Source organism: Dermacentor andersoni, chromosome 2 (genome assembly GCF_023375885.2).
Source record: "Dermacentor andersoni chromosome 2, qqDerAnde1_hic_scaffold, whole genome shotgun sequence".
Taxonomy (NCBI): Eukaryota; Metazoa; Arthropoda; class Arachnida; order Ixodida; family Ixodidae; genus Dermacentor; species Dermacentor andersoni.
The window spans coordinates 11,321,828-11,346,440 of NC_092815.1; positions in this window are offsets into that span (position 1 = coordinate 11,321,828).

Consider the following 24,613-nt stretch of genomic DNA (forward strand, 5'->3'; position numbering starts at 1 on the left):
GGAGAACGCACACCATCGCTGTAAAGATCGGCCATACTTTCCTGCGGCTTCGTTCACAATCTAAGATAAAACTGCACATGATTCATGTTCAAATAAGTTTTATTTCAATACCCCTGATGTTGTTGAGAACCGTGAACAAAAAGTTTTGGCGAGGGCCACGGCCCCGTTTTACAAACAATGGCGTCCCCGCGCGACCATTGACTGAACGCGTGAAAACGTCACGACCAGTTATACGGACGGCCCCGCAAACGTGTCTGCAACGGTAGCAATAATGCTCACGATACTTTACGCATTAAACATTATGATTAAGGATGTTGTTGGCTACAGGCGGGAAGATCAGAGTGTATAGTTGTGGCTCGTCTTCAGTAACATAAAAAACTACATTCAAACTGCGCGCCACGGTGACGTGCTGTGGCTGGAGCGTTGCGGGATTGCCTCGCTCTGTTGTAGCCTCTACAATGCAAGCCGTTGGAGGAGAGCGGGAGCAGGGCGATATTTGATTGCCGATAACTTCGCTTCTATACTGAACGCATTGAAATACCTTTTACTGCAAATTGTGTTTTTTTTAATAGTGTACTTTAATGTTTAAATAGTTTTAATAGTGTACTTTAATGTGAAATGAATTTCACGACTAAACGAGGGACTGCAGGATTGCCGCAGATACGATTATCTGGAGAGCACCGCTAGCCACCATACACACTGCGTGTTGCGGTGTACAACTGCATCATCTAGCTCGACTTTTTTTTTTATCTGCTGGCGTGTATAATCTTTGGAAAAAGATCGAAGAGCCCGCAACTTCTCCTGTATTTTCATTCCACGAAAAGCCATGCACATGCGACTATAAATGCTAATGTGATCCCCTTCGGGCTTTATCATAAAACTAAATGTGCCCTTCGATCCACGGCGTAACCTCCCCTCCCTCACCTCCCCCTCACCCCCTTTATTGCTTTTTTTTCAGCATGCCGCGCCATTTCATATATGCCTTATTTATGCTTACTTATCACTGCTTTTCACTTCTCACTTTACTTTTTCGTTATTCCCGTTTTCTATGCATATAGTTCCCACCCCCAATTTCTTTCTCTCTCTCTCTCTTTTTTTTTTTTTTTTTTTGTAGAGACCCCGACAAACGCAAATGCAAAGCCTATCTTGAAGTTCTGCACTTGGATTAGGGCAACTCGCCCATGTACGCCAATCCGACATCAAGACGGAATCAATCCTTCTTCGAAGCTCGTCACGCCCAGAGTAATCTGCGCGAGCTTCGGCTGCTTGCGTAACAACACGGATAACGAAAGAGTGCCTTTCGTAAGAACGAAAAAGTCTCGCTGCGCACTGAAAGAAATAAAAGAAATAGACGAGAGACAGACAGACAGAAGCAGCGGAACTCGATAGTGTCGCGAAGTAGTTCTATGACGTAATCGGCTGTCTGATACACCACCTTTATTCTCTTCTCGCTAGGATGCGGTGCTGCAGTCTTCGGAGGCAAGCCGCCCGCGGCCACGGACAGGACGGCAGAGAGAGAGAGAGAGAGAGAGAGAGAGAGAGAGAGATCGACGAACACGGGCGGCTGTTTTGCCAGCACTGTGCGGAGGCCGCTTAGGTTTCTGTCGCGCCTGGAGTAAGACCGGACGCTGTTCTATATCCTGCGGGGTAATCAAAGCAGGACTTCTTACGGAACATTCGTGACGGGTGGTTCAGATTCCGGGATCCGTGCGAATACAAAAATAAAGGTAGAAAAAAGAAAGGCAGAGCAAATGGGAAGCTCTGGAACATTTGGCCAAATTATTCGCACCGTTTGTTCCCCCACAAAGCTGATTTCGGTAAGCTACATTGCTGTACACGCGAAAGACACTGTTTTGTGAACCGTAAATTGTACAACGGGAGAAGTGAGTGGGCGCAGGGTTATCTTATCTGTGGCATGGAGATAGCAGATACTGCAATCGCAGTGAAGGCTCGCGCTTCTTCATTTCGGGAGTGGAAATAGCGTTCGGCATGTCTCCAGGTAAGAAGTCCACTTTAAGGCTTCTATTTCCCTACTTTAATTCTCCCCTTTATTTTCAAATGGCGCCAATGGGTGGGAAGGGGGCTCTAAGGACGGGTACGCCACGGCTATCCTACTGCAGAAGCAAAGTAGGCGAACGCCAAAGAGGCGAAAGATTAGTTCAGGGCGAACCCCGATAATTTGAGAACACCAGGCTTCAATCGACTCAGAGCGATGGTACACGTTTTCTTGCAGACTAGAGAGGAACTGTGTGGACGTGTGACCAATGTATCAAGACGGTTGTGCGTTAAATAGAGCGCACAAATTGAGACTGAATGCGAATGAGTGCACAGGCGCAAGGTATGTGTGCCACCTGTTTACTATTTCATTTTATTTTACACATACAGCAAATGAAAAAAAAAAAAAACGCCTGTGGCAGATAGCGCAATTTTCAAGCTGCTGTAGGTACAGTCACGAGCAAAAGTTGCAGACCAAGACGCAGCGAAATAAAAAAATTTTCGCAGCCGGCACATGCAGTCTAGAATCATCCCGTGTTCGACTATATACAGTGCAATGCATCGTAATAATTTCACGTTGCACGCCTGTGCAATGAAGAATTTGGCCGACGATTACGCTTCTTGGTAATGCGATCTTTGAGCGCAGCTGCTGCAGGCAACCGCATACAGAACACGCAGTGTCGAACGGAGGCGGTTCTGCGTTTCGCATTGGGCATCACACACCGCCCATCGCGGTGTGTGAGCCGGCGCTCCGGCGACGCGCCATCTCCGCAGCAGAGAGGGGGGGGGGGAGATTAGCAATTATTTTTTAATGTTCCTTATGAGGTGGGATGAGGAAACGGGTGGAGATCAGGCGTATTGAGTAGAGGTCACACACTCATTCACTCACAGACACGCCTCAATGTGGCCGCACAAGGTTGGGTAGGGGACGAAAGTCTATAACTGTCCTTCGAGCCACCGCAACGGCACTGCGCCAGGTAAGGGGAGGTATAGGGCAAGAGTGGAGGCGGGTGAAGGACAGCCAGGCGCAAGCACTGTCAGAGGCGACAAATGCCACTGAGGAACACGCCCCGCAAGCGGGGAGGCGAGAGATGCGGCTATGAGCTAACCCACGCGACGCGGAGACGGAGGAGCAGAGAGCCGTGGATCACGCGCGAGGCGGCAAGGAGCACCCTCCGCCGGCCCCGCGGCAGTGCCGCGACAGCGGGAGAAGGGATGGCAAGAACGGAACGGACGGTAGTGACGGTAGCGGCGAGAGTCACCGCAACGGCGCTGCGCGGAGAAAGGGGGCGAGAGGATAGGCGAGAACACGTGATCCGGCTTTGGAGGACAAGGGGAGAGCAAGGCTCACGCCGTGCACGAAATGGCGCCAGGAGCGCGCGCAGCTAGAGCAGTGTGCTGGCCCCAGCTATGCAACTGGCTACGGCGTGGCACAACGGTGAGACCGGCAGCGACGTGAAACGCGGGAACGGGAGCCAAAGAACTGCGCTCTAAAATTTTTCATTTCTTGCCAGTGTTCGCCAAAGTGTTGCTCCCGAGGGAACTCCCGAAGCGGACATTATTTGAGCGACAAATTTTACTGTTCAGTTCAAAGATTACCAACATTTCACTCATTATTTTTGTCGTTGTTAATCTATAGGTCTTCAGCTTAAAGCGTGACAATACCACCACACCTGGGTGCATGCTCCACGGAGCGGCGCTTCTCATTACACACAGCTCCCTCGACACCCACCGCGATGTCTCAGTGGCTGCTGCGACTGTCCTGCTGCTGAGCGCGGCGTCGTTTCCCCACCGCTCGGCCGCGCTCCGGTGGAGGCGGAATGAACAAGAGAACAAAAAAGTCGCAGATTCGCCTGAAAGGCGGAGCATTGATTGCGATACAAAATTATTAGACAGCTATACGAAGTAATGTTGGTGGTTTTATCGGCCGTATATATTGCTCTAAGTATTCGCTTAGGAACTAAATTAACAAGCATGGTGTGGCGCCCGCACAGGCAAACGTGAACACATCTCACTCGATGACCGCTGACACTGGCTGGCACGATGAAGAGCGGTAACAGCGAGGAGCGAATTGCCTTTCATGCTGCCTCTCACTAGGCTTCGCCAGAGTACAGTGTATACGAAGCCATCGGGCTTCTCCTTTGCACGCACCGCAGTTTGCCTCCAAGACAGGGCACATCTTGCGCGGCCGGAGTAGAAGAGGACTCACGCACAAACCTCAATTAAAATCTGTTCGACACCCTTCCGTACGGCGTCTTTTCACGCCCACTGTGTTATCGTTTCGGAACGCTGAACCCAATCGACCCATCAATTACTCCTCCCAACGGGCCCCTTTCGACTCCCTAAAACGAAGCGATCGCATCCTTCATTCGCGCGAGGTCGAGACATCGGTGTTTACCCGGCTCATGCGAGAGCTGTAGTGTCAGAAACATATACAACTACAAAAACGAATCACGGCGGCGGCGGGGACTCTCGCATGCGTGGGTGTTTGGTCGTCAAAAACTGCTCTTCTATTTCTCCAAGAAGTCGTGCCAAGTGAATGTTGTTTTCTAGGATACTTGTCCTTAAAGTGAGATGAATTTGGAAAAATGAGCAGTCTCTGTATCACTTGGACACTGCGTGGAGTATGGATCGTACGTCGCGGTAACCTCAATTTCCCTAGCTTTATGACGCTGCGCGGGGCATAAAAAAGGGCCTTGTTCGGGAAACTGCTACATTTAAAATGACGCTGCGGCGTCAAAAAAGAAAAAACAATAATAAATAAAAATAAAGAAAGAGCGAGTGAGGGAGCAGGCGAAAACTTCTAGATTTTGAAACACGGCCAGTTAAACTACATTTCACAGCAGATCCACAAATGAAATTACCGCATCACTGTCGGAAGATGAAGCCTCTTTTTAATGAAATTAGAGATTTCTATTTAAAGCGGACGCTTGAGAAATGACGCGCAAAGCAGAAAATGAAGAAATGTTATCGGCTCGAAAACTTTCTTCACCTTCGAAGCCACTTGCGTGCGTTTCTTTCATTCATTCATTCAATCAATCATTAACTCGCATTTTAGATCATTTATACGTTGGTGCTTATACGTGACAATACTTATTACTGCGATAATTCTGCCGCCGCAGTCGCCGTCATGTTCCGTATACGGTCCAAGGGGGTGCGCCGACGATAGTGCCTCAATCTCCCGCGCGCAAGGGAGGGAAGCGGGGAGGAAGCGCGCCGTCTTCATCCACTCGCAAGGCACCTGAGGAGAGGGTCGTTCTACTCCGGCGGCGGCTGCTTATGGCGCGGCCGCACACGCCCTACCTTGAAAGTAATCTGCGATGCATTGGATAGAGTGCGTCGAATGCTTATAGCTTCGTGTGCGCTGTGTTTTCGCCGCTTAGTTCGCGTTGAAGCGAGGTCAGTTCGCTCGCTGTTCTGCTGCCGTGCTTTCTCACTCCAGCGTTTTGACAGCGAGCGTGCGCGGTCATCGAACGAGATGTGTTCATGTTTGCTTGTGCGCGCGTGGCACCATGCTTGTTAATTTAGTCAGCAAGCGAATGTTTGCAGTTTATACAGCCGATAAAACTACTATGCTTACTTCGTATAGCTGTCTAACAATTTGCTGTCGCAATCGACGCTGCGCCTTTCGGGCGAAACTGCGATCTTTTTTTCTGTGGTCCTCGTGGCCTTCATGAGTGCTCATCAGTCTATACTAAGTTGGCTGATGTTGGGCAACACTCGTATACTGTCTCCAGAGGTGCTGTATACACAGCGGCCCGCACAACACTTGCACCAGCCATGCTGGCCGATGTCTGATGCGAGTTCGAGACCTCATGGTATACAGCGAAATAAAAAAAGATGAAGCAACATCACTACACCACTACACAAGTCTGACGACTTGTCAATAGATTTGACATAACTTTCCCTCAGGTACTTCGACCTTTTGGCTAAAGTCAAGTCAACTTGCAGTTCCGGCTTGATGGTGCTGCTTTGGTTGGGCCATAGGGTCGAGGTATGTTGCTTTTAGCCGCTGAAAGCTGTAAATAGAGCATTAAAGTTTTTCCTTCCTTCCTTCCTTCCTTCCTTCCTTCCTTGCTTGCTTTTGGAGGTACCGTGCCATATATTTGTCTAGCATTCCTCTTGTACATGAAAGAAAAAGAAAACAGCGCGAACAGAATACCCAGGAAGAGGAACACGCAGGACGGGCGCTCTTCGTCCCCCCATATTGTGTAAATCCCCCCCCCCCCCCCTTTGCCATCCCGTAGGAATCGGACATTATACTTTCGGTGCATTTCGCACGCGGCGGAAGCGATCACTGGGCCGAGTCTCACAGGTCTGCAATTCATAAAGGCAGGGCATATTTACAATAAGGAAATAAGGAAATATGTTCTCTCTACTTATGCATGTGGTACGCCTTGCTTTTTCAAATTAAAAATAAAACGGCGCTTTTTTTAGCTTTCTTACCGAGCTTCAGAAGTGTAGAGAGTCGGAGCACCATCACACAGCTTGCGCGAAGTGAACTGCGCATTCTGACAAAAAAACCGTAATCGCATTTCTCTCGGACGCTCGCGATTGCGGAAGCTCACAGCAGCCGCTGTGGGCAATGATCGGATGCGCACAGAGGAAGCCGATGGAGGGAGATATGGCTGCAACGATTTCCCTTCGGTGTGTTACTAAGCCTGGCAAAGGGCGCCGGCGTATTTTTGGAGATCGTTAATTGGGGCGAAATCAGCGCGAGACGGGTGCAGTAAAGATTTGCGCGCATCGTGGACACATCGTCTCTCTCTCTCTCTCTCTCTCTCGAACCGAACGCGCACACACGCGCACACACACACACACACACGCGCACACACACACACACACACACACACACACACACACACACACACACACACACACACACACACACACACACACACACACACACATACACACACACACACACATCAACTAGCGCGCGACCAGACAATATTTTAAGAAAGGCTATACTGAAGCATGACTTACCTGAAAACCAACCGTTGGGTGATATGAACAATAAGTCTGCAAAGACACTGCTGCAGTTCCGGCACGATGCAGAGTTGGAAGGTTTTATTTGACTTTCTTTTATTCTCCATGTGCTTTGCATCAAATCCTCCAGAAAAAAAAGAGGGGGGAGAAAGAAAATGCATAATAAGGAGTCCAAGAGCAGAACAAGCCAACTTGTTCGTGTTTTGCTGTTTTCTTTTACCTGGGTTGACAAGTTCTCTTTCGCAAACAGGCGCACGTAGGTCAACGTACACGACCATTCGCAGAGGTACGTTCAGACACTACGGCATCATAAGCGCAGTGTGCGTAGCATGCAGTGCCAAAGTTGCCACGCCAGGCTGTAATTACCACGCTGCAGCACAGCCTAAGCGGCAATGAAGTGCACGGCAACCGGGAAAGGGGGGAGCCACAGGGGCCGGAGCACGATTCGGCAGGTGGAGATGTATCGAGATGAAACGCGGCATTCAGTTGACCAAGTCAATCGGTCCCAGCGGCAGCGGCGGGCCGGACACGCGGCTCGAGTTCGTGCTTGAGCGTCATTGAAGGAAAAACCGCGTGCTCCTGTACGACTGTGTACAAACTCGACGAAAGAGGCACACCGTGAAAGCGTCAAGACAGAGACGAAGATGAGGAGGAAATTACAGGGAGTGCGTGCGGGCAGCAAGTGACGGCGGAAGTGCGGTGCACGTGGGACCGTCCGTTGTGGCGAACGGCGTCGATCGATGGCCACGCTCGTTGCGCCCCGAGAGAGAGAGGCGCCGCCGCTGTGCTGCGCGGCAGCAGACGGCGTCGTCCTTCGGACAAGCGCGGCCGTGTGTTCCGTCGCAGACACGAGGCGAGCGACGGGCGGGTCAGCCGCAGTGGCTTTCCCGTAGCCTTGGTTACGGCGGATATAAGGTACGTTAGATAACCGATAGTGGTATAGCCAGATGCAAAGACGAAAGAAGGCGGGCAGTCGGCTAAACTAGCATCTACTTCGTGTAACGATGAAGGCAACGGTCGCGCTATGTGCACCTGAAGAGAAAACAATTCCCTCGCCTAATCGAACAACCTTTCGCCCTTTTACAGGCCCCTTATTCGCGGTGTCGCAATACCTAAATTTGTTGGCGGGCAGCGTACTTCGAGCCCGCGCTTGCTTCGCCTTCGCGCAGCCGAGCCAAAATCCGGCGCACCGAAATTATCCGCACGAACCACGTTTCGGTGTCTTGATAAACGTGAGATTTTTGCGCGTCAACAGTGTGGGCTACAGATGGCCGGGGCTGTGGCGCTGATCTCCGAATCAATGTGAGCTCTTGTTGTTCTTCCGACGCCCCTTCCAAGACCAGAAATGCTCAAACATGCGAGTAGCGACACTTTCTGGAACGTGCATAACGTTGTGCGACGGATACCTTCTGCAAGCATGAGGCGCACTGAAGGCACCGATCACGGCGACAACGGTAATAAAGTCAATGCCACCCCTCAGTGCCGAACTGCGGTAAGTTCGCAAGCGTTATTTCCTGCAACCTGCAAAAGAAGGCACCGCCGCGATCGCCCAAAAGTCGGCCGGCAGTCGGTTGCCAACTACGCAGCCGGGGGTGTCCTTTTTACGGCAGGATCGCAGAGAGGGGGCGTAATGCAAACACCGCTCGTGTGCTAGGTGCACACTGTGGGACCACTAGATGAGCAAACGCAGAGCCGTCCACTGCGACATCCCTCCTCCCCCACTTGATCAAGAGGCTGGGTGGCCGCACTGGCCGGAACATTCCCGAGGGATGTGTCGGTTACTGCGGGCCCAGATTCCTTCGGGGCGTCATTTGGACCCCCGATATACGGTGACGCGTGCGAGCGCATGAATAATCGACTCCAAGGATGGATCCGGTGCTGCATTAACAGCATTGGCACCCCGACATTCCTCCTCCTCTGCCGCCTAGGGAAAATCAAACTCTCCGAGCGTCGGTTGCCGGGGGTGACAAACAACCCCTGTTTCTATCATACGCATCTCGACACGACACCGCCGCACTCAGGTCGTCGAAAGAGCCTCTTGCGCAAGCTTCTCCTAGTCAATGGAAATACTAGATTTTCAGAGTCCATGCAAAAGGACACAAATTAGGAAATTGCCTGTGTACAGTTAACAGACTCTTGGCACGACGCATAATTGAAAGGAAGCCCACGGCCAACTTGCGTTTCCTCATTAATATACAAATGAAACGCAGAAATGATTTCATTATGCGATCACCGAACCGGTTTGAATGAAACGTTGCAGTTAATCGGTATGTCGAGTTGGTCGACGATAATCATGATGTAAAGTCAGCGAGCAATTGCGGGAAGAAAATAGGATCATGTGGCTGAACCTGAAAGAATTAACGACACATGCAAGCGCCGACCACAAATTGACAAAGAAAGTTAAGGGGGTTATATCGGACATTACCGCAGACACGTGGCAACATTGGCGTGTCCAAGAAAACAGCATTTCTGAGGTCTTGCAAAGCAAAAATAAATACAGAGTCAGTAGCCCCGAGTCAATGACTGCGTTAAGCAGTTTTGCTACAAAGTATACTCCGTCACATGACCTAGCCACTTAAGTCACATACAACCGGATGAGTATTTACACGAGCAATGTCCAAAGTTCGTCATCACTTGAAGACCAAGGTGCGCTCATGTCACTTTGTGAATCCACAAATTTATTCTGAGCTTTGTTTACGCGTTTCCGACACTTCGAGCGTTTTGCTATAAGGGGGTGTGATATCACAACGAACCGTGATGTAACAAGTAGCATTAATCTTCAATGGGCATCCCGATATATCTCAACAGGTTAGCGCAAGAGAAAAGAAGGTCGCAGTTTCGCCCGAAAGGCGAAGGAAGCATCGATTATTAAACAGCTATACGAAGTAAGGATAGTAGTTTTATCGGCCGCAAACATTCGCTTATTAACTAAACTAACAAACATAGTGCCACGTGCGCACAAGCAAACATGAACACATTTCACTCGATGACCGCGTACAATCGCAGACAAAACGGTGGAGATAGCGCGGCAGCACTGCAGCAGCAGTGAGCGAATTGACCTTCGTGTTCCCACTCGCTTCAACGCAAACTAAGCGGCGAGAATACAGCGCACACGAAGCTATCAGCCCTCGACGTACTCTGTCCAATGCATCGCAGATCGCTTTCAAGATAAGGCGCACGCGGCCGCGCCATTAACAGCCGCCGCCGCTTTCACTCACTTATCGCCCTTGGACTTTATACGGAACATCACGGCGACGGCGACGGTAAAAACGGGCCTGGAGTGTCCATATATGTGCTATCGATGTAAAAAATCCAAAGGATTGAAAATAAAGAAAAATATTTCGCCGAGCGTAGGAAGTTAACTTGGGTGAGGGTGAAAAGCTTCTTGCAAGACTTGCCAAAAAGCGGTAAATTTCGAAAGTTTGAGACACCAAGTTTTCGACTGCGCAACTGCGCACAACGAAGGCCGAAAGCAGAGAAATCCGGTACGTTTAAGGTACGTTTCCACGGTCGTTCGGTCGGCCTCTTTCATTGCTGCGAATAACATTCTTAGCCTTCAGTCACTGTGGGCCTATTTAGATTTTATTGCGCCGCTCTTCAACGAAAAAAAAAAAAAATTCTCACAGTGGGCGGAATCGAACCCGCATTGCACGGGTACCTCAAGCACAGCAACCAAACACTTCAGCGCTGCTCCACAGATAACCGCGGTGAGCAATGGTATAATTCTTATGCGTAGCACGCACCGGCGCGTCACGCATCTCGGATGCCACGCAAAAGGTCGGGAGTATTGCGAAGACTAAAAGTGAGTAAAGAAATGCTCTTTTTGAAACAGGGCAGGCGCTTGAAGCGCCACAGGAAAAGTTGCTATCGTTCACTTTTCTTTAAATAATGAACACTTTGCTGCGCCATCTAGCGGTGGAACCGCTAGATGGCGGTGGAACCGCTAGATGGAACCGCGCAGCGTGTCAAGAGGAATCAAGGAGGTTATATGAACCTTCTGGAGTGGCAGTGCCTGCAGCCGCCTACGGGAGCGAATGAAGCCGCGGCGGGCATCATTCTAGAGGCAAGAGATGGCGCGTCTCCAGCATAGGTGGCCGTGGAACACGCGCAGGATTCGGTTACATTTGTAGTTCCGCGATAAAAACTTGAGAAGAAACATCTATATGGCATACATTAGTCAGAGGTTGTGTACTACTGTGGTTCAGAAAAAAAAAATTCTGCATCCAGCTTTGGCCACACGCTTCGAGAAAAGCAACCGGCAGGACGCTTCTCCAATCGCATTTCTCCGCTGTGTTAAATTATGAGCGGTCTCTCGTATGATGTGACGGCGTAACATTCACCACTGATTACCCATTGAATGGCAAGAAATATTAAAGCCAACCTTTCTTTGCCTCTTCCTTCGGCTTTCCCACTGATGCTGCTGTTGCTGTTGTGGCTGCTGCTGTCCGGCCAACACCACCCAGACAACACCCTCTAGTTCTCTAGAGCGTGTTGGTCCGGCACACCGCGTCGGGTTGGTTCCAAGGAACGTGGCAGAGAAGAGACACCTGAGGAACTCGTCTGGACCACACCGCGTCAAATATGCACAATGCCCTCTGGAGCTCACGGGTCGTCACCACCTTAGCCTCTTGACATCTGCAATTATACGTGACCTCCCGCAAGCGCTTACCTTTCTACCAACGTGCAAGTCCAGAAGGAAGCTAGATAGAATGGAAGAGGGGAGAGGGAAGAGAAGGCAGAGAATGGGTAGAATCGAAGCAGGCACGAAGCGAATGAATAACAGCCTTGCCACTGTTCGCTCATAGTTCCCATAAAGATACAACGTGGGTGAGGGGAAGGGGGTAGAGATAGGGAAAAGGTGACGTGAGAAGGCAAGGAAACACTGGATAAACTTAAGTTCAAAGTACGGTGCGGTGCGTTCCTGCTATTTCTGACAAATAAAACCATGTAATATGCCTAGCGGATAACTTACGCAGGACATGCAGAAGCAGAGCCGCAATAATTGAAGCGCAACGCAGAGTCTAGGCGACACAACGGAAGCCTTCGCACGCCAAATAACCACTTCTGTGCACGCCGCAATAGCTTTGTGGCTATGGCATTGCTCGAGGTCGCGGATTTGACCAAGGCAGCCGCATTTTGACAGGGGCGAAAAAAAAAAAAACGCTCAATCCGGAGTACGCCACTACGGCCTGCCTCATAATCATATTGCGGTTTTGGCACGTACAGTTCCATAATACAATTCAAGTTTAATGCCTCTGCCACGATGCGATGTGCCATGTGAGGCAATGACAATGCTCAAGCCTCTCAGAGGTTATGAAAGAGGCTGAACGTGAATCCGTTCTTTTAGGCTGGGTAACTCAGATTGCTGAGACGATGCGATTTCCAATGTGGCAATGTCCCTAACATCAATGATTTCGCAAAGAAATGCGATTGTCGTTCCTCGCGGTACATGCCGATACTCGTTGTTAAAGTTGCTTAGCAAAACGACTGAACATTTGTTTCGCACCTGAAGAAGCCCTCTAGCTATGCAAATGTGGCGCTCAAGAAGCAGGGGGCTGTTTGCCTCAGCAATTCCTCAGCGTCGTCCTCCATGTCGCATCGGACAAGGGTAAGCACGCTGTTCTTGGGTGGTAACGTGACGTGATCGTCAGCAACGTGAAGCGCGATGTCACGGTCGTTGCCATTGCTGTTCTCTATGGCTTGCGTAGTAGCGAAGCTGACTCTGGACTCTTGCAAGTCGATGATATGGCACCGTTCGCCTGAAGGAAATCCATGCCGAGTATAGGCCGCGTGCACCGCCTATAGAGGCGCCACTGATAGCCACCTAGCGGGCGCTTCAAACAATACGCGTGGGAGCAGTAGCAGACGACAACGCTTTGCAGCAAGGGTGACTGAAGTTCGCGGCGGCGATTTGTCCTTGGTTCGGGCGCCAGACTGCTTCTTCTGCGGTGACAGCTGTAGGGAAGACGCAGACCTCTGTGGGAGCGGGTATGAACAAAGTGTTACCGGTGTTTGGGGCAACATGGTCCACATACGCGCCAGGTGCGTGCCGCAGACAAACGCCATGAAGACCATTTACATGAAGTGGAGCTCATGTAAACTAGCCGACAAATTTTGTTGACTAATGCGATGTCTCGACCGTTTTTTTTTTTCTTTAATTCTACCCTTGCCGTAATGCTGCTTCTGTACCTCAATAATAAGCACCCGTCGTTAGTGCAGACTTAGATAACAAATCCGCACGGTGCGATGTCTGCATATACCGTTGTGATTTTTCTGCCGATGAATACATGTGACGCCACCGAATAAGTGTAGTGAAAGTCGCCTGAAGTAGAATAATTGCGAATTTATTGATAGAAACGCGTACACTATAGTCAACGAAGCCACCAAACGCACGGGTTAATAAAAGCGCGTGTTAGCGCTGTACCGCCGATGAACTGCCGTTCGCGCTGCAGTTTTTGCAATTTTAAATTCCCTAAGGGAACTGCTTGGAAACGTACAAAGCTATAGTGTGACTAACATTGCAGTACTTTTTTTTAAATGTTACTAGAGAGAATGGCCACATGATATATTTAAAGGCAGAGCAGCGCCAGTCAAATTAGATACAGCGCTGGCGGCAAGGCCGGGTTTAGTCCTATGCGGCGTAATCATAATAAGAAATAATTCAGCTGAGTGCAAAATTCACTTGCAAGAAGCGACTATGTTGTGAAACAAACAAATCACTCGGCGTGTAAAGTCTGCTCAGACAGCATCAAGGTATGATGATGTGACGCGAACTACTCAGCGAAAAATGGATCAGCGAAAAATAGAACAAAAATACCATATGCAGTAACTATTAGCAATTCTCGCCCTGAGCTACCTATTTTCTAAACACATTTCCCAAAAAACCACAATATCTAAGGTGCCCTCGGGCGAAATGAATAAAGCTGTTAAAGAAGCACTTGCTTGGTGTCATTCCGATAAGACACAGCGTGATCTATACCCTTTACAAACGAGGCAGGGTGAAAACCTCGCAGCTCAAAAGAATCAAGAGTTATGCATGAAGCAACTAGCAACAGTTAAACATGGGCGAAGCCACGCATAAAATAAATGTAAAAACATGAAGTGCCCGACAGCTGGTGCGAGGCTTTACCGGGCCACATAAAACTAACAATTTCAGTTCTTGCAAACTTCTGTAGCTTTAACATGCAAAACAATGCGCTCATGCAGTCGTGCTGCCTAGCTAGCCCAACGCGGTAAAGAAGCGGAAAACAATATAAGCGGCAAACGGCATTCCGAACTTTAGCGAAATGCCTTTCAACCGCAGGTTGCACTGCAGACGAACTTCGTCGCTTACCCGTCTAACTACAATTGAGTAAAAAAAATAATAATAAAAAAGAAAAAACACCGAAGCGACAAAGGAAAGGATGAGAACAAGAAATTTCGCGCCGAAGCTACGATCCATTGCCACCGTTGCTCCTGCTGATGAGGCTTTGCGGGGAATAATTAGAACCGTATCACCGGCACGTTTTCGCCGGTATTTGAGCCCCCCCACCCTGCAACAATTCTTCTTCGACATTCTTCGGAAGCTTTGGCCATCCCACACATGCGAAGGGTGTTGCTCATTTTGCTCTGAAAACACAAATAAGACGGAGAAGCACTATCAGCGACGCAACAAACTACGGCGTGCTACGGCGCGCGGCTCGCTCCTCTCCCATGCGTTCTGCGCAAGGCCGCCACCAGTGGCGCGGCCATCGGCGTGCACGCCGCGTATAAGGTCCTTCGAACATTCAGGAAAAATGACGAAGTCGCCGATGTACGTGAAGCCCCGAATGTTGACACCTGTCGTGCACCGGTCCATCGGAGTTATGAGGTGCCCTCCTGCAGTATGAACCTGAGTCCCGGTCCATTGCGTCGAAACTTTGTTCAGGATACGCGCGAGATTCTGGCTCATAACAGACGTGTCCGCACCCGTGTCGATTAACGCCGTGACTTCGTGGTCGCCTATGGTAACTGGTACGTCGCAAGATACTGACACCGAACTGCACTGGTTTCTCTTCGTCTCAATTACGTCATCTCGCGGTCGTCTTAGTGGAGGATCTTCAGCGTTCGCAACGTCAGCGACCTCACCTCCGCAGGCCGCTGGACTCAGTTTTCCAGGGAGGCAGGGCTGGGTGAGCGACGCCTTGTTGCGCTCGGCGTGAAGATGGGGCTGGAAGACCTTTTTCGGGTAGGTGACAGTGACAAGGGGACACGGAATCGTGGGGCAAATGAGGTCCTGGCATTCGCGAGGTAGGCTTCAATCTCTAGGGGGCGTTCGCCATTGCGCGGGCACGGCGCATTCAGTGAAAATCCACGGAGCCCAGCTCGACGGTAAGGGCACGCCCCGTAAAGGTGATCGGCTTCACCGCAATGAAAGCACAAGGGCCTCCGGTCTGTAGTGCGCCATACGTCGCTCTTGCGGGGTGGTCGTGTTTCAGCCATGAATGGCGTGCGGCGAGGCCTGAAGTCGCCAGTTGCTTGTTCAACGGCGCGCACACCCTGAAAGTCCGGGACGTCGCTCACATCGCGAAAAATCGGGGACAACGAACTTCGCGCAGCTTCCGCATACGACATGCGAGGTTGTGGCTGCCATACCTCGTGCTGTGGTGTCTCGGTTCGCTCTGGGACTTGGACTGCCTGCCTGATTTGCTCCCGGACCTCAGCCAGAGCGAGTCGCTGTACCGATGCCGGCGCCACCTGAAGCTTTTGGAGCTCTTCTCGAAAAACAAGCCTAAAGAGCTCCCGCAAGGCGTCGGTATGGTCCAGGGGTATAGCGAGAGGGTCACGCGATAGGGCCAACAGGTCGCGGTTGTACTGCCTTGTTCGCTGCTGCAGTGCCTTTTTCATTGATATGGCTTCCGCGAGAAACTCTGAACGGTCGTTGGTGGGTTGCGTATTAGGGCACCGAATAACTCTTGCTGAACACCGCGCATCAAGTTCCTGAGCTTCTTTTCTTTCAGCATGGACGGATCTGCGGGTCGGAAAAGTCGGCACATATCTTCGACAAACATTGCGACGCTTTCACTCGGCCTCTGCACTCTCGCCTGAATTGCAGATTCAGCTCGCTCCTTGCGATCGAGGCTGACGTATGTGCTGATTAGCTGCTGTCGGAATTCGTCCCATGTCGACAGGGCCGCCTCACGGTTCTCAAACCATGTCCGCGCATAGTCCTCGAGGGCAAAGTAGGCGTTGCGTAGCTTGAGCTCTGGAGTCCAGCCGTTGAATTCTGCGACACGCTCAAAGTGATCGAGCCAGTCCTCTACATCCTCGAAGGTGTCCCCATGGAAGGACGTGGGGATTCGCGGCTGGTTGAGGACGACCTCGGTCGGCGCGCATGAGGAAGAAGACGGAACCGATGTGCTCATCCTTCTGACTTGATTGGGTAGAGGCTCGTGCTCAGGTGGCAGTACTTGAAGTCGATGGCTAGTCCGTACGTGAACAGGAGTCAGCTCGACCGGTCTTCGTACTGGGCTTGTAGACGGTGTTCGATCTGGGAGTGGTAGCATGTGCCCGCACCTCCACCAGAAAAATTTAACGTAGACTGATGACGAAGCCTTGCAAAATAGACGCTTCTTGTCTTGTCTTGTCTTGTCTTGTCTTGTCTTGTGTCCCAGACAGTGGCGCGTAGCCACTATGGGGGATTGGCCAAGAAGCAGGCGGTTTTCCGTATGGTTAGAAGTAGAGAGAAACTCTACTTCTCTCTTTAATGGCGGGCCGGAAGAGCCTGCAGCTTACGCGCTTCATCGTCTTTCATGGCGCCGACCTTTGCGCGGTCCGTCCTGTGGTGCGGGAGCCCCACATCATCGTGTCAATACATATCATATATATATATGTATATATATATATATATATATATACACCCGCCGTGGTTGCTCAGTGGCTATGGTGTTAGGCTGCTGAGCGCGAGATCGAATCCCGGCCACGGCGGCCGCATTTCGATGGGGGCGAAATGCGAAAACACCCGTCTACTTAGATTTAGGTGCACGTTAAAGAACCCCAGGTGGTCCAAATTTCCGGAGTCCTCCACTACGGCGTGCCTCATAATCAGAAAGTGGTTTTGGCACGTAAAACCCCATAATTCATTCACATATATATATTGACACGTGTACTTATATTCAACGGGCGACCACGTTTCGCCGCCTAACAAATGTTATCGCACAGCGCGGGACGCGTCTGCATGTATCCGAAGTTTGTGGAAAGTTATCGATGCTTCTATCCGCTGTCTGTTGTCGCCGAACCTTGTGTTATCTGATTTCATTGCGTGACTCGAATGTTGTAGAACTTTGTGGAAGGCGTGCGGGTCCCAACGATTAGTCTGGAACATTCGATGACTGCTGTATAAAAGCCGACGCGCTTGACCCGCTGATCAGATTTTCGACGATCGCCGACCGTGTTCGCCGCTATCGTTGTGCTATAAGTGTAGCCTGTTTTTGTGGGCACAGGTTCGCCCAATAAAAGTTAGTTTTGTCGTTCACAGTATTGCTACTGTGTTCTTCAACGTCACCACCACGTGACATCTGGTGGAGGTGCTTTCGTTCATGTACCGGACGCCCCCGACAAGCCGTGATCCAAGCCCGGACCACAAAGAGAACACCAACGTAGTCCCGGAGCATCGAGCAAACCGCCGTCTTCAACAGCTGCCCCCGGAGCACGGACTTCTACCTGAGAAGACCAAGAAGATTGTGGACAAGGCTACCCCAATGGCAGCCCCAGCGTCCCCCATCGTGCTGCAGCAGCCCAGGGAACCTCCGACGTTCCGTGGATCAACATTCGAGGACCCGGAAACCTGGCTCGAGACGTATGAGAGGGTCGCTACGTTTAACAGTTGGGACAGCGACGACAAGCTGCGGCATGTCTATTTCGCACTGGAAGACGCCGCCAGGACCTGGTTCGAGAATCGAGAAGCCACCTTAACGACGTGGGACCTGTTCCGAAGCGGCTTCTTGCAAACGTTTACAAGCGTCGTGCGAAAAGAGCGAGCCCAAGCACTACTAGAAACCAGAGTGCAGCTGCCAAACGAGACGATCGCGATCTTCACGGAGGAGATGGCCCGTCTTTTCCAGCACGCCGACCCGGAAATGTCAGAAGAGAAAAAAGTCCGCTTCCTAATGCGGGGCGTCAAGCAAGAACTTTTCGCAGGGCTTATTCGTAACCCACCGAAGACCGTAGCTGAGTTTTCTGCAGAGGCATCGACGATCGAGAAAACTCTGGAGATGCGCACCCGGCAATATAACCGCCAGGGGCTCTCGCCGCAGTACGCCATCCAAGGACTGGATTCCGGCGACCTTCAGGAGACCATCAGGGTCATTGTGCGCGAAGAACTGCGCAAGGTCCTGCCTTCGTCGCAGCCCCAAGTGGCTTCGATCGCCGACATCGTCAAAGAAGAGGTGCACCGATCGCTTGGAGTTCCCGAGCTGCAACCACAATTACCGCAGCCCCAGCCAGAAGCGATGACATACGCCGCCGTCGCACGCCGTCAAGGTCCCCCTCCGCGACCAAGCCAGGGCCGTGCAACGACGCAATTCCGTCGTCCGCCGCCGCCGCCATCAGCACGCCCACCCGTCGCCCAGCGCAGCTACCCGAGGAAGACCGACGTTTGGCGCGCTCCTGACCACCGCCCGCTCTGCTACCACTGCGGGGAAGCGGGTCACGTCTACCGACGATGTCCGTACCGGGAAATGGGACTGCGAGGTTTCGCCGTGAACGCTCCACGCCCGCAGCAAGGTGAACGCCCTCGCGATATCGCCGACTACCTCGCCGCTACTCAGTGGAGCTCTCGACGACCGTCGCGTTCGCCATCACCAGGCCGCTACCTGTCACCGCAGCGCCGACCATACACTGGCCCAGCCCGAGGCCGGTCAGCGAGCCCGTATCCGGAAAACTAAAAGCAGCAACCGATGGAGGTGCGGTTGCTGTTCGTCGAACTGACGAAGATCCTCCGCCGCCGACGAAGACGACGAAGAGACCACCTCGACGACATAATAACGACCCGCCGCCGTCCCGACGCAGTCAGGAAGCCAAGACTACACCGACGAAAGACGACTTGACGACGCGACGTTCCAGCTTCAGTTCAACACGACGCAGCCGCGATCCGACGCCAAGACCTAACTGCAACGCAAGACAAAGAACCACCGACCTCGACGTGCTTCTCGAAGGCCACGCAGTTACCGCCTTAGTGGACACAGGCGCTGATTACTCCGTCATGAGTGGACACATCGCCGCCCAGTTGAAGAAGGTTAAGACTGCATGGGAAGGCCCTCAAATTCGCACCGCTGGAGGACACCTGATTACGCCGACTGGAATGTGCACGGCAAGAATAACCATTCATGACCGGACTTACCCTGCCACCTTCGTTATCCTCCAACAGTGTTCACGAGACGTCATTCTCGGTATGGACTTCCTGAATCAACACGGCGCAATCATCGACCTGAAGTCGAAGTCAATAACGCTGTCGGCAGATAAAGCGATACCGCCGGAAAGCCCTCGTAGTCACCACGCCTTGAGTGTGCTCGAAGATCAAGTAAGCATCCCGCCTCGCTCCAGCATTGTTATTTCGGTCGGCACCGAAATACCCGCTGACGTAGAAGGTGTCATCGAAGGCGACCAACGTCTACTGCTAGACCGCGAAATTTGCGTCGCAAGAGGGATCGCTCGACTGCATGGAGGGAAAACTGAAGTGTTGCTGACAAACTTCAGCCAGGAGTTCAAGCACATCAACAAGGGCACGACGATTGCGTACATCGAGGAAATTCTGGAAACCAGTAATGCGTTTGTCCTCTCGGATTCCGCCGCATCTACCTCTACGACCATAATTCCCGAACCAGATTACGACATTAATCCAAGTCTCCCCGTGGTTAAGCAGCAACAGCTCAGAAGTCTGCTTCGACGATACAAAGACTGCTTTTCGACGTCGTCGAGGATTCGACAAACACCAGTCTCAAAGCATCGCATAATAACCGAAGAGTGCGCTCGACCACTCCGCCAGAGCCCTTACCGAGTTTCAACGCGAGAACGCGAAGCTATAAGACAACAAGTCGACGAAATGCTGCGCGACGACATCATCCAGCCGTCGAAAAGCCCGTGGGCGTCTCCAGTTGTTTTAGTGAAGAAAAAGGACGGAACTCTACGTTTCTGCGTCGATTATCGTCGTCTGAACAAGATCACGAAGAAGGACGTATACCCCCTCCCACGGATAGACGACGCATTGGATCGGCTCTGCAACGCTAAATGCTTCTCCTCGATGGACCTCAAGTCTGGCTATTGGCAAATAGAAGTCGACGAAAGAGATCGCGAAAAGACGGCCTTCATCACCCCAGACGGCCTCTACGAGTTCAAGGTTATGCCATTTGGACTGTGCTCGGCGCCTGCAACGTTCCAGCGCGTGATGGACACGGTTTTAGCAGGATTGAAGTGGCAGACCTGTCTCGTTTACTTGGATGACGTCGTTGTATTCGCCGGAAATTTCGACGATCACCTTAGGCGGCTTGCCACAGTACTAGAGGCCATCAAGTCATCAGAGCTCACTCTGAAACCAGAAAAGTGCCGCTTCGCTTACGATGAGCTTCTGTTCCTAGGCCACGTCATCAGCAAGTCTGGAGTCCGCCCTGACCCGCAGAAGACAGCTGCCATCGCAAAGTTCCCGCAGCCCACCGACAAGAAGGCAGTGCGTAGATTTCTTGGCATGTGTGCCTACCACAGGCGATTTGTCAAGGACTTTTCACGCATCGCTGAGCCGTTGACACAGCTAACTAAATGTGACGTCGAGTTCAAATGGGAAACGCCGCAGGCCGACGCATTTCAAGAACTAAAACGACGCATGCAGTCGCCGCCCGTGCTTGCGCACTTCGACGAGCACGCCGATACCGAAATCCACACTGACGCCAGTAGCCTAGGCCTCGGTGCCGTCCTAGTCCAGAGAAAAGATGGACATGAACACGTGATAGCTTACGCTAGCCGGTCGTTGTCAAAAGCGGAAGGCAATTATTCTACAACCGAAAAGGAATGCCTCGCCATCGTTTGGGCTACAGCGAAATTTCGCCCTTACCTATATGGCAGGCCATTCAACGTGGTCAACGACCATCACGCGTTGTGTTGGCTAGCTAACTTAAAGGACCCTTCAGGACGGCTAGCACGGTGGAGCCTCAGACTACAAGAATACGACATCACTGTAACATACAAGTCTGGACGAAAACACTCAGATGCTGATTGCCTATCACGCGCCGCCATTGACCCGCCGCCGCAAGATGACGAGGATGACGACGCCTTCCTTGGAATAATAAGCGCGGAAGACTTCGCCGAACTGCAACGAGGAGACCCGGAGCTAAAAGCCCTAGTCGAGTATTTGGAAGGGCACACCGACGTTGTCCCTAGGGCATTTAAGCGTGGATTGTCTTCGTTCACGCTACAAAACAACCTGCTCGTGAAGAACTTCTCACCAGTCCGCGCCAGCTACCTTCTTGTTGTACCGTTAGCGCTGCGTCCAGAAATACTGCACGCCCTACACGACGATCCAACCGCTGGGCACCTCGGATTCTCCCGGACGCTGTCGAGAATACAGGAAAGGTATTACTGGCCGCGTCTGACCGCCGACGTCGCCCATTACGTCAAGACAAGCCGAGAGTGTCAGCGGCGCAAGACACCACCGACAAGGCCAGCAGGATTGCTACAGCCGATCGAACCTCCTCGCCGACCATTCCAGCAGATTGGGATGGATTTGTTGGGGCCGTTTCCGATGTCAACATCCGGGAATAAGTGAATCGTCGTGACGACGGACTATCTCACCCGCTTTGCTGAAACTAAAGCTCTACCAAAAGGCAGCGCAGCCGAAGTGGCGAAATTTTTCGTCGAGAACATCCTGCTGCGACATGGTGCCCCAGAAGTCCTCATCACCGACAGAGGAACGGCTTTTACAGCAGAGCTCGTCCAAGCCATTCTGCAATACAGCCAGACAAGCCACAGGAGGACAACTGCCTACCATCCGCAGACGAATGGTCTCACGGAACGCCTGAAGAAGACCCTCGCCGACATGCTAGCAATGTACGTCGACGTCGAGCACAAGGCGTGGGACGCGGTCCTGCCGTATGTAACCTTCGCTTACAACACGGCAGTGCAAGAAACAACACAGATCACGCCGTTTAATCTGGTTTACGGCAGGAACCCGACGACGACGCTCGACGCCATGCTGCCCCACGTCACTGATGAAGAGAATGTTGACGTCGCTAGCTATCTGCAGCGCGCCGAAGAAGCCCGACAGCTCGCCCGCCTACGGATCAAGAACCAACAAAGGACCGACAGCCGACACTACAACTTGCGACGACGCTTCGTCGAGTACCAGCCCGGCGACCGTGTTTGGGTTTGGACCCCGATACGCCGACGTGGACTGAGTGAGAAACTATTGCGCCGCTATTTCGGACCCTACAAGGTCATTCGACGTATTGGCGCACTGGACTATGAGGTCGTGCCAGACGGAATTTCGCATTCACAGCGGCGCCGCACACGATCTGAAGTGGTCCACGTGGTGCGTCTTAAACCCTTTTACGGACGCTGACGAACTTCGTTATTTTGTTGTTTTCTTTGCTAGGAGTGCTCTTCTTTTATTACTTTCGTTTGTTTGCAGCATCGGGTCGATGCTTTTTAAGAGGGAGGTATTGACACGTGTACTTATATTCAACGGGCGACCACGTTTCGCCGCCTAACAAATGTTATCGCACAGCGCGGGACGCGTCTGCATGTATCCGAAGTTTCTGGAAAGTTATTGATGCTTCTATCCGCTGTCTGTTGTCGCCGAACCTTGTGTTATCTGATTTCATCGCGTGACTCGAATGTTGTAGAACTTTGTGGAAGGCATGCGGGTCCCAACGATTAGTCTGGAACATTCGATGACTGCTGTATAAAAGCCGACGCGCTTGACCCGCTGATCAGATTTTCGACGATCGCCGACCGTGTTCGCCGCTATCGTTGTGCTATAAGTGTAGCCTGTTTTTGTGGGCACAGGTTCGCCCAATAAAAGTTAGTTTTGTCGTTCACAGTATTGCTACTGTGTTCTTCAACGTCACCACCACGTGACAATATTGTTAATAAAGCATGAAAGAAGAGAGAGGACGAAGAAGATGGGAGACGCTGGCTGCTGCGTGTTGTTGGTCAGCCATCTTAACTAATCTGACTTAGCCTGTATATATTGGGGGCGAGCTCCACCACTGGAAAAGTTGGCGCCACCGTCGGCCTGACGCGGAATGAGGGATCACGTGGACACAGCGGCCGCGTCGGCTGCTTCGGAAGCACCGAAGAAAGTTGAAAACGAAAGTATGAAGTCATAGCTGCGTTGCGGTTCTGATTAAGTAGTGAGGCTTTACCGTCTTAGGTGTCTGCTTGACAACATTTGAAAGTACTATAATAGGCAGTGGCTGCCTTTGGAGGCGCCCAGCATGGTAGCTCGGTGCTTGGTGCCGCACGTACGCAACGGAGCCCGGTGTCAGCCTTATTCACACGTAGCCGCAGGGCAAGGAGCTGCGTGAAGATTGGTTGGCGAAACTTAGTACCGGAAGACAGCCATCGGCTACAACTTGGGTATGCAGCAAGCACAGAGGCGAGGAAGATTTCTGCTACGGCGCCGGGACTGCGCGATGTTCGGTGAGTAGCAGAAAACGCGCGCTGAGACGCTCGCCCGCGCACGCTGCCCGGCTAATGTCATGACGCTTTATTAATGCGGAAGCCTTTAATGGCTCATTGTCAAGGTCATCTTTCGTTAGCAGAAACTGTCACAGCTTTCCAGTCTCCTGATTGGTCTCCTCTGTGTTCTGACGTCACTGTCGCTAGGCGCAGGTGTGCGCCTCCTGATTGGCTCGCGCGCGTGACGTCACTGTCGTCAAGTGCGTGTGTCGGGGTGGTTCGGCGCCGCGCGGGATGGCACGCGTGGCGGCCGTGTGTTCGACGGTGCGCCCTGATGTCACTGTCGTCAGGCGCTTGAGGTGGCCTCCCGATTGTGCACTGTGTGGCCTGACGTCACTGTCGCGAGGCGCGCATGGCGACCGTCTGCTTGGATGTGGTGTGGCAGCGGCGGTGGCGGCAGTTTACTTTGCGGTATCGTGTGGGAAGGATGCTTCGTCTAACCAGTGTCTCCCAACGCGCGACGTGCGGCAGCCGCTGAACGCAAGCGGCGCTCAAGAGAGGCTGAGCGTATACGTCGCATGCATCAGGGCGGCGAGGCACGTCCGACACCACAGAGTCCAGAAACGCGACGGACCAACGCAAGAGAGGCAGTGCGTTTGAAGCGACTCGCTGCATCTCCGGGTACCTAGGCAAAGAAGCTCGGAAGCGCCGTGACCGCTACCTCCCTTATGGTCAAGTTGGATTCCCTGCCCAGCAAAGCCACTACCAACCATGGGAGTTGTCTAGACCTCGTCTTCAGCACTCGCAGTAGTGTGACCAACCTTGACTACATATCTGTGCACTTCAGTGACCATAAAGCAGCCATCCTGGATGCGGACCCACTAAAGCACAAGGAGTTCACCGGCCATGAGTTGCAAGCCGACATCCTCCGAGATGACAGCTTTGAAATGATGGACTCAGAAGACATCACAACGATAGACATAGGCGTAAACGACGTTGCAGG